At 37.0% G+C, this 7031-nt stretch overlaps 1 long non-coding RNA gene across 1 annotated transcript; it reads left to right on the top strand.

The window, feature by feature from the left end:
- Positions 1 to 4895: 4895 nt before the first annotated feature.
- Positions 4896 to 6142, top strand: LOC124170721. The gene is made up of 2 exons (XR_006867574.1): positions 4896 to 4971; positions 5979 to 6142. It is a non-coding gene; the product is annotated as an uncharacterized LOC124170721 (long non-coding RNA).
- The last annotated feature ends 889 nt before the right edge of the window (positions 6143 to 7031 follow it).

Here is a 7031-nt window from a genome sequence, read left to right as displayed (position 1 = left end):
GCCGTGTCGGTGACCACTTACAGGGTTGGCACTCAATGCAAGCTGCTTCCTATTCCTTTACATCGCCGACGAGGTCGGACACGGATGAAGCGCGTACGATGTGTACCGGCTCCCGGATTTCGAGGGTACGGCCTATGTCCCCGCTTTGTTGGGTCCCGATAAGACTTCGCGTAGCTGCGACCGGCATAAAAGGGCAACGAAACGGATATTTGCGTCATTCATTCGTTTGCGTGGGAAAATATGAGACGAAAATTTGCTGGTTTCCTCTTCCTTGTGAAAAACCTTCCGGGCGAATATTTCCTTTGTTAGTAGCGAAAGGGTTAATTAGATGTGGCGCTTAGGAGGGGCGAGGGGGTCAAGCCGATTGTCACCCAATCTCAGGTGGGGGACCTTGCAAGTATCACGTATTTTTTCATTAAATATGATTAAACACTTTTTAAAAATAAATCTAACGAATGAAGGTTAAATAAATGTATTTGCACTAAAAATACGCATTCGATTATGTCGTGATAATAACGCATGGTTATGGGTCATGGTTTTAAGTTATTTAGTTTTCATTTTACCACTAAGATAACCCGGAAAACATAGAAATAAGGTTCACTTTACTGTCTCTTTTGTTTCCAGTATCAATTTCAACGATTTATCTAAAAAGCGAAAAATTTTGTTACATAAATATTGACTCTGATTAAGATTACTATTTAATGATGCTTCCGTACTAATTTATCCAAAATAAACTAGATAAAGTTAAATCGTGATCTCGGTAGAACAAAGCAACTTTGAATTCCAATTTGTACAAATCCTAAATAGTTGAATAATCTTGCTCCACTTGTAATATACTAACATCGTGTGGTCAATAACTCCAATTTTTTATTTATGTATTTAAATTTTTTCTCTCCCTCTTTAAAAGAAATAGTTGATACGTTGTAATATACTGCCGTAAATGTTTGTTTGCTATGTATTTCTTTGTTACTGCTTATTCTACGAATTCACTAGTATTGCTAATATAATAATTAAAGTTATATATTTCTAAGTTAGTTTACATCTTTATACAAACTTTTCATTGCAAAAATCAAGTGGATACAAAGAAATCCACATTATAGTACAATAATTTAATTTGTTTACGAGAGATTTTAATATACCTACCCTATTCAATATCACTTTAGCAAGCTCCCTATGAAATAGTCTGATGTTTTAAAGTCATTGAGAAAATATGTGAATTTCTCAAGAATTTTTTGGTTGTCCTTCATTTTAAATAAACAGCCTTTGTTTTAGTATCCATTTCCTCGATTTTTTAAAGACAAACGGGTATAATAGTTTGAATCATTCCACCTCAATTCCAAAAAGCTTGTCCCTTAGGGTCTCAGATTTTGATGAATTCATGGTTGATAGTTTATAAATGACGCTATAGATCATACTACTATAATATAGACTACCAGTCTATGAGTAAACGTCCATAGACTGGTATTAGGAATAATCAGAGAGCCGCACGGGAGAAATAGTAAACGTTTAAATATTTTCAAAAAAATATCATTCAGGAGTTGATTTATATTTAATTTTTGTAATTCTAAGGTAATGAATGAGCCTACACTCTAAAGAATAAAAGCTTTGGTCAATTCTGAGATGGATTATTCGAGAAAAGTTTCCAAGCAGGCTTCCGCGGAGATTATGATGAATTCTGCTGGTTTTTCCAGGTATTCTTCCGCGTTTATCCATTTTGTAGGATCATATTTCGCCAACTGGAAGGTTGGCGAAATATCGTCCTACAAAATGGATAAACGCGGAAGAAAACCCGGAAAAACAGCAGTATTCGAGTAAAGTTGATTAACAATGTTTTAAACATTTAAGTATAACAATAATAGGGAAGTGCCCTTATAAATTTCTTACTACGAGTGTCTTCCGAAAGGACTAAGCTTTAGAATAAGCAATAAATAACGGCTCTAAGGCTATTTGATAGTTAAATTATGGGATTTATATGATTTTAGGCAATTTTTTGGAAAAAATCGATAACATATTAAAACCACATAAAAAAATATCTCAGGGTATTTAGTTTGAGGTTGATGTAGACCCATACAGATATCATTATCTGAGCCTCTCGGGGACAAACGCTTGTTGAATTAAGTTGGAGTGACCCATATTTAATAATCTAACCCCCGAATTTAATTTAATTTTTTGCTCTCTCCTTAGGTGCAAGCCATCCCCGGACGTGAAGGGAGGGATGAAGGGTGGAGCAGGAAGAATGAAGAAGAGAACAATACGATGGCCTCGCGGGACATTCAATGCTTATTCCTTTTATGTGTTTCGATGAGATTTGACTCGAATTTCCTCGGACGCTGTGCATTGCCGTATATTTTCATCAGGTTTACATCAGGGTATCTTCAACGTGAAATGGTAAATTAGGGCCGACTTGAACCACACAACTGGAGTTATGAGAGACTCCTGGTGGAAAGTGAATTCACCCTCGGTTATCAAAACACGAGCTGTAGGTAACAATGGTACACGAAAGGTAACGGCTCGAAGGAGCAAGTTTAGAAAAGTTTCGAAACAGCGCTGAAACAAAGGTACCAGAAAGTGCACTATAAAGTTATTTACTACGAATGAGACCGGTCCTAGGAGACAAAGAATGCATTCTTAGGCAGGAAATCCATGTGGGTATTTTTGTGTGTGTAGTTTTTTTAAGGTATTTGGGTGGTTTTTGTACTAACACCATTTATTATAGGAGTGAAGAATGAAGAAAGAAGACGTAGCTGAGGCCCCGAAGATTGAAGACATCGCAGGGGGCCTCGAAGAATGAAGAGAGAAGATAATGCGTGTGTGTATTGGGAATGAATGGATATTGATAATCCTTCGCCTGAACTGAGAGTTTTTTTTGTACTTAATTGTAACATGTCTGTAACTCTTTCCCTTACAGTCATGAAGATTGAAGACATCAAATTGAGCTCGAAGAACGGCAAGAATCCGATTGCGTGTGTTTTTTTATCTATCGTGTGATTTCGTGTGATATTTTTCTGCGTGTGATTATTTATATTTGCGTGTGCTGCGAGTATTTGTGCGTTGCGTCGCGTTAGGGCTTGCATGTCAGTGTTATTTATTTATTTGTTTGTGCATGCACTAATCTTACCTCTTCACAGATTCAAGCCATCGCTGGACTTCAAGGAAGGAAGAGTGAAGACTGCACGAAGAAGAGGAGATTGAAGACGCAAGTATTCACTGAAGACAGAAGAGGAGCATCGTTAGAAGAGGCGTGCGATATTTGCGGCTTAGTTTTGGGCCCTTCTGGCAAATAAAGAAAAATTTGCGTAAGGCTAGGCGTTTTTTACGTGCGTTAGTTTTAGTTTTTTTGTGCCGTGGTTTTGCATTACATATTCCATTGCGTCATACAGGAATGTGGCTGTGGCTATGTAGGAAATTTATGATTTCCTATCGATGCCATTGTCTCGTTCCTGTGTGATGCCTTGGAGTGATGCAATCCTCGGAAGGGTTATTTATTTGTGTATGCACTAACCCGCTCTCTCCCTAGGTCCGCAAGCCATCGCTGATTGTAAGGAGAAGAATGAAGATTCATCGGAGGAAGAGAAGACCGAAGATGGATGGCATCGCGGGACCAGAAGAAGACGACATCTTAGCTTTGGGCCCTTCTGGCCAAAAAACATAAATTTGCGTAAGGCTAGGCGTTTTTTCCCTGCGATAGTTTTAGTTTTTTGTGCCGTGGTTTTGCATTACGTATTCCATTGCGTCATGCAGGAATGTGGCGGTGGCTAGGTAGGAAATTTTTGATTTCCTATTGATGCCATTGTCACGTTCTTGTGTGCTGCTTTGGAGTGGTGCAAATCCTCGGAAGGGTTATTTATTTGTGTATGCACTAACCCGCTCTCTCCCTAGGTCCGCAAGCCATCGCTGGACATGATGATAAGGAGAAAGAAGATACCTGGAAGAAGATGGGATGGTGCACCTAACCGAGCCGGCTTCTTGCGGCTCTACATGAGTTGCAGCGCAGATAAGGAGCGGTATGATCTCATAATATTCATTCAAATTTGGTTCATTTTTCCCATATAAATTTTTAAGTTAACGAGCTGCTTGAGAATGTTCAATTTTGCATTCATTAACGGAACTCAATTGTGCTCATGCTTATACTGAACTTCTCAATTGCCCAAAATGCCATCAAAATTAATTAATAAACTTAATATCCTCTTGAATTTAGTCATTGACTACTTAGTTTGAAAATTGTACTTGGTTTTAAGTAACTGGAAGCGATATTACATTGATCTATTAACTTTGAATTGAATTGAAAAGTTGAGAAAAAATATTGCAAGTATTTTTTTGTGCCAACATTTTTCTGGATGACTCATAATCACGCATCAACGTATTTTCTTTACTAATGTTTTTGAGTCAAAATATCACCTCCCTTAACAGCGTCCGCAAAATATTTTCACATTATGAAGCATTCTGAATAACTTTTATATATAATTAGTTTCTAATTATCTGTTTAATCATTACAAATTTTATTCTCCATCATGTTTTTGCATTCTGAAACAGAATTATTTAACTCTTTTTTGTCCTTTGAAAGTTTACCCTCTTCACAATCAATCCTTAATTTTTCCTATTTAAACTAAGATATAATTCCATTTGATTGGAATTATTTTATCATAACAACCCTGTAAACACAAATAGCTGCAGCAGCGCTGCACAGGGGTTTCACAGCTGCAAGTTCGTTTCCGTTTCAATGAAGCGCGGTAACAGCGCTTGTGCAGCGCTCTTTCGCAGCACGCTGGCGTAACATGCAATTGCAGCGCATCAACAGCGCATGCCCAAAGCATGCCTGCAGCACGCTGCTGGAACGCTGCAAATGCGAGTTTGTGCAACAATCCTCCGCTACGCGATACGCGATTGTTTACCAGGGTGCTTGGGAAGTTTGCTGAGGCTATGGCGGCCAACGTCGTGGAACTGTTGATCGTCCTTGGGGATTCTAATTAGGTAAGAATTTATCATCTTCTTTTAAAATGTATAATTTTAGTTACTTTAAATTCAATGCTCCTTGAAATTAGGTAGAATTGGCATTCTTTCATGGTGAATATAAACACATTTTAAGAGTGAGTGTTTTTGTTTACATACGTGGTCGTAGTTATGTTTGGAACCATTGGAAATAAGCTTTAAAATAATAATCATATAGGTTTCCATTAATAGTGAAATAGGAAATTTGTAACGCATATCTCAGGAAAAGTTCACAGCTGAAAAGTTTTTAGTTAGCCAACCTTTTTAGTAAAATACTAAAAAGATTGTCTAACGAGATGGGCTGACGCGGGAGTGAAAAAATCATTAAAGCGACAGAGAGAATGCCCTGCTAAAATGGAAGATGTCAATACTGATTTATCCAGTAATTATCTCGTGTTACTAATTAAAAAATATAAGTTGTTTAAAGCTTAAGTAAGCCTTCAAGAATGCATTGACGAATTTTAAAATGAAAACGCTGGTAGAGGAGTAACGGGATAACTCAAAAGCATTTTGGTCTGGTGTTAGGGAAGTACGAGCAATGTAAAATATCTTCCGTTTGATCGCTAAAATACGATGATGGATAAGTATTAGCAAACAGTTTCGTGAAAGTCAATTTATTGAATTCCTACTTCAAGAGTGTTCACTGAACCTTCTGAGAACAAATTAGAAAATATTGACAATGTTTTTGCAAGTTCTAGCTTCAGGGTAGATTGCCTTCATGAGTGTTTGGCAAGTTTAGCCTTTATATAAATGAGAGAGTGTAATTTTCTGGCGTATGTAACATTGTTGTGACCGTGTGGTGTGCATGTGGGAATCCTCTTGCGTGCTTATGATTCATCGTGATAAATATTATAATTATTGCAAAGCTATTCTTGGTATAGTTTTTACTCTTGTCATTTATTCCTTCCCTCCTTTCACAATTGATCTCCCATTGATTGCGTCTTTTGTATCAGTAGATGCTTTATGTGTGTTCTTTGGTATTTCCTCAGATGCTGATAAGAAGCCTACGCTGGTTCATGTTGGTTTTGGTAAAATAAATAAAAAGATAGGAGAGTGGTACCAGTATTTGGACCAGGATAAGGAGATCCGTTTTTGACAGCGATTGTGTATTCTGTTGCATTATTATGAATATATGCTTTTATTTTTCATTGAATTGCTCTTGCTTCATATGATGTGTCTAGCATAATTACTTTAAACGACCACTGTTTATTTTCTAATTTTCAGTTTTGTATTTCGAAGAAAGAGCATAAACACTTCCACTGCTATTATATGCCATGCAATTCTGCCCTTGGGTACTGTCATTTTATTCTGTAACTAGGAATTGTGGTGCATTCTCATTCTATATTGAGTACTATGTTTGTTGCCTTTGCTTTTGATGATTTTTCGTTGCATTGCTTCTGCTGACATATCATGCATTAATTACTTAACATGAATTTTGTTTATTCTCTAATTTTCAAATTTATATTCTGAGGAGAGGGCAGAGAAACTTCCACTGCCATTAATTGCTATTTAAATCTGGCCTTGCATACTGTCTCTTTGTTCTGTAACTTTTTGGGATGCAAATTAAAAGATGCACTGAAAATAAATTTTTTAAGCATATTTTGAATTTTATTCTTCTACCGTAAACTCATTCTGCTGTAAGGATAATGCTATATAGCGAATGGTGAGTAAGTATCTGTGTTTAAGGTATGCTTAGTTATTCTGAGGATTGTTGTACGCTTTGTATGGAGTGGTTACCAGTTCTTAATTTTGCATTCTTTTTTGATTCGAGATTTGAGAACTAGGGCTGTTTTTGGCTGAGTGAAGTACTGATGGTAAGCCTAGAGTGAAAGTCTATGGAAATTTTACTTTCTAGGTTATGACCGTCATAGAATTCTACCCTGTGTGCCAAACTTCTTGTCAAGGTAATTTCGTTTTGGTTTACTACCCTGTGGCCATAGTTATGCAGGTTATTCCGGACCTTTTCATTGATGGTATGCTTTCAGTGTAAATCCCCAAAAGCAATTCCATCATTCATGTGCAGGTCTGAATTATCATCGCTG

The sequence above is a fragment of the Ischnura elegans genome, chromosome X, assembly GCF_921293095.1.
Source record: "Ischnura elegans chromosome X, ioIscEleg1.1, whole genome shotgun sequence".
Classification (NCBI taxonomy): Eukaryota; Metazoa; Arthropoda; class Insecta; order Odonata; family Coenagrionidae; genus Ischnura; species Ischnura elegans.
This window is presented reverse-complemented; position numbering and strand designations above follow the sequence as displayed.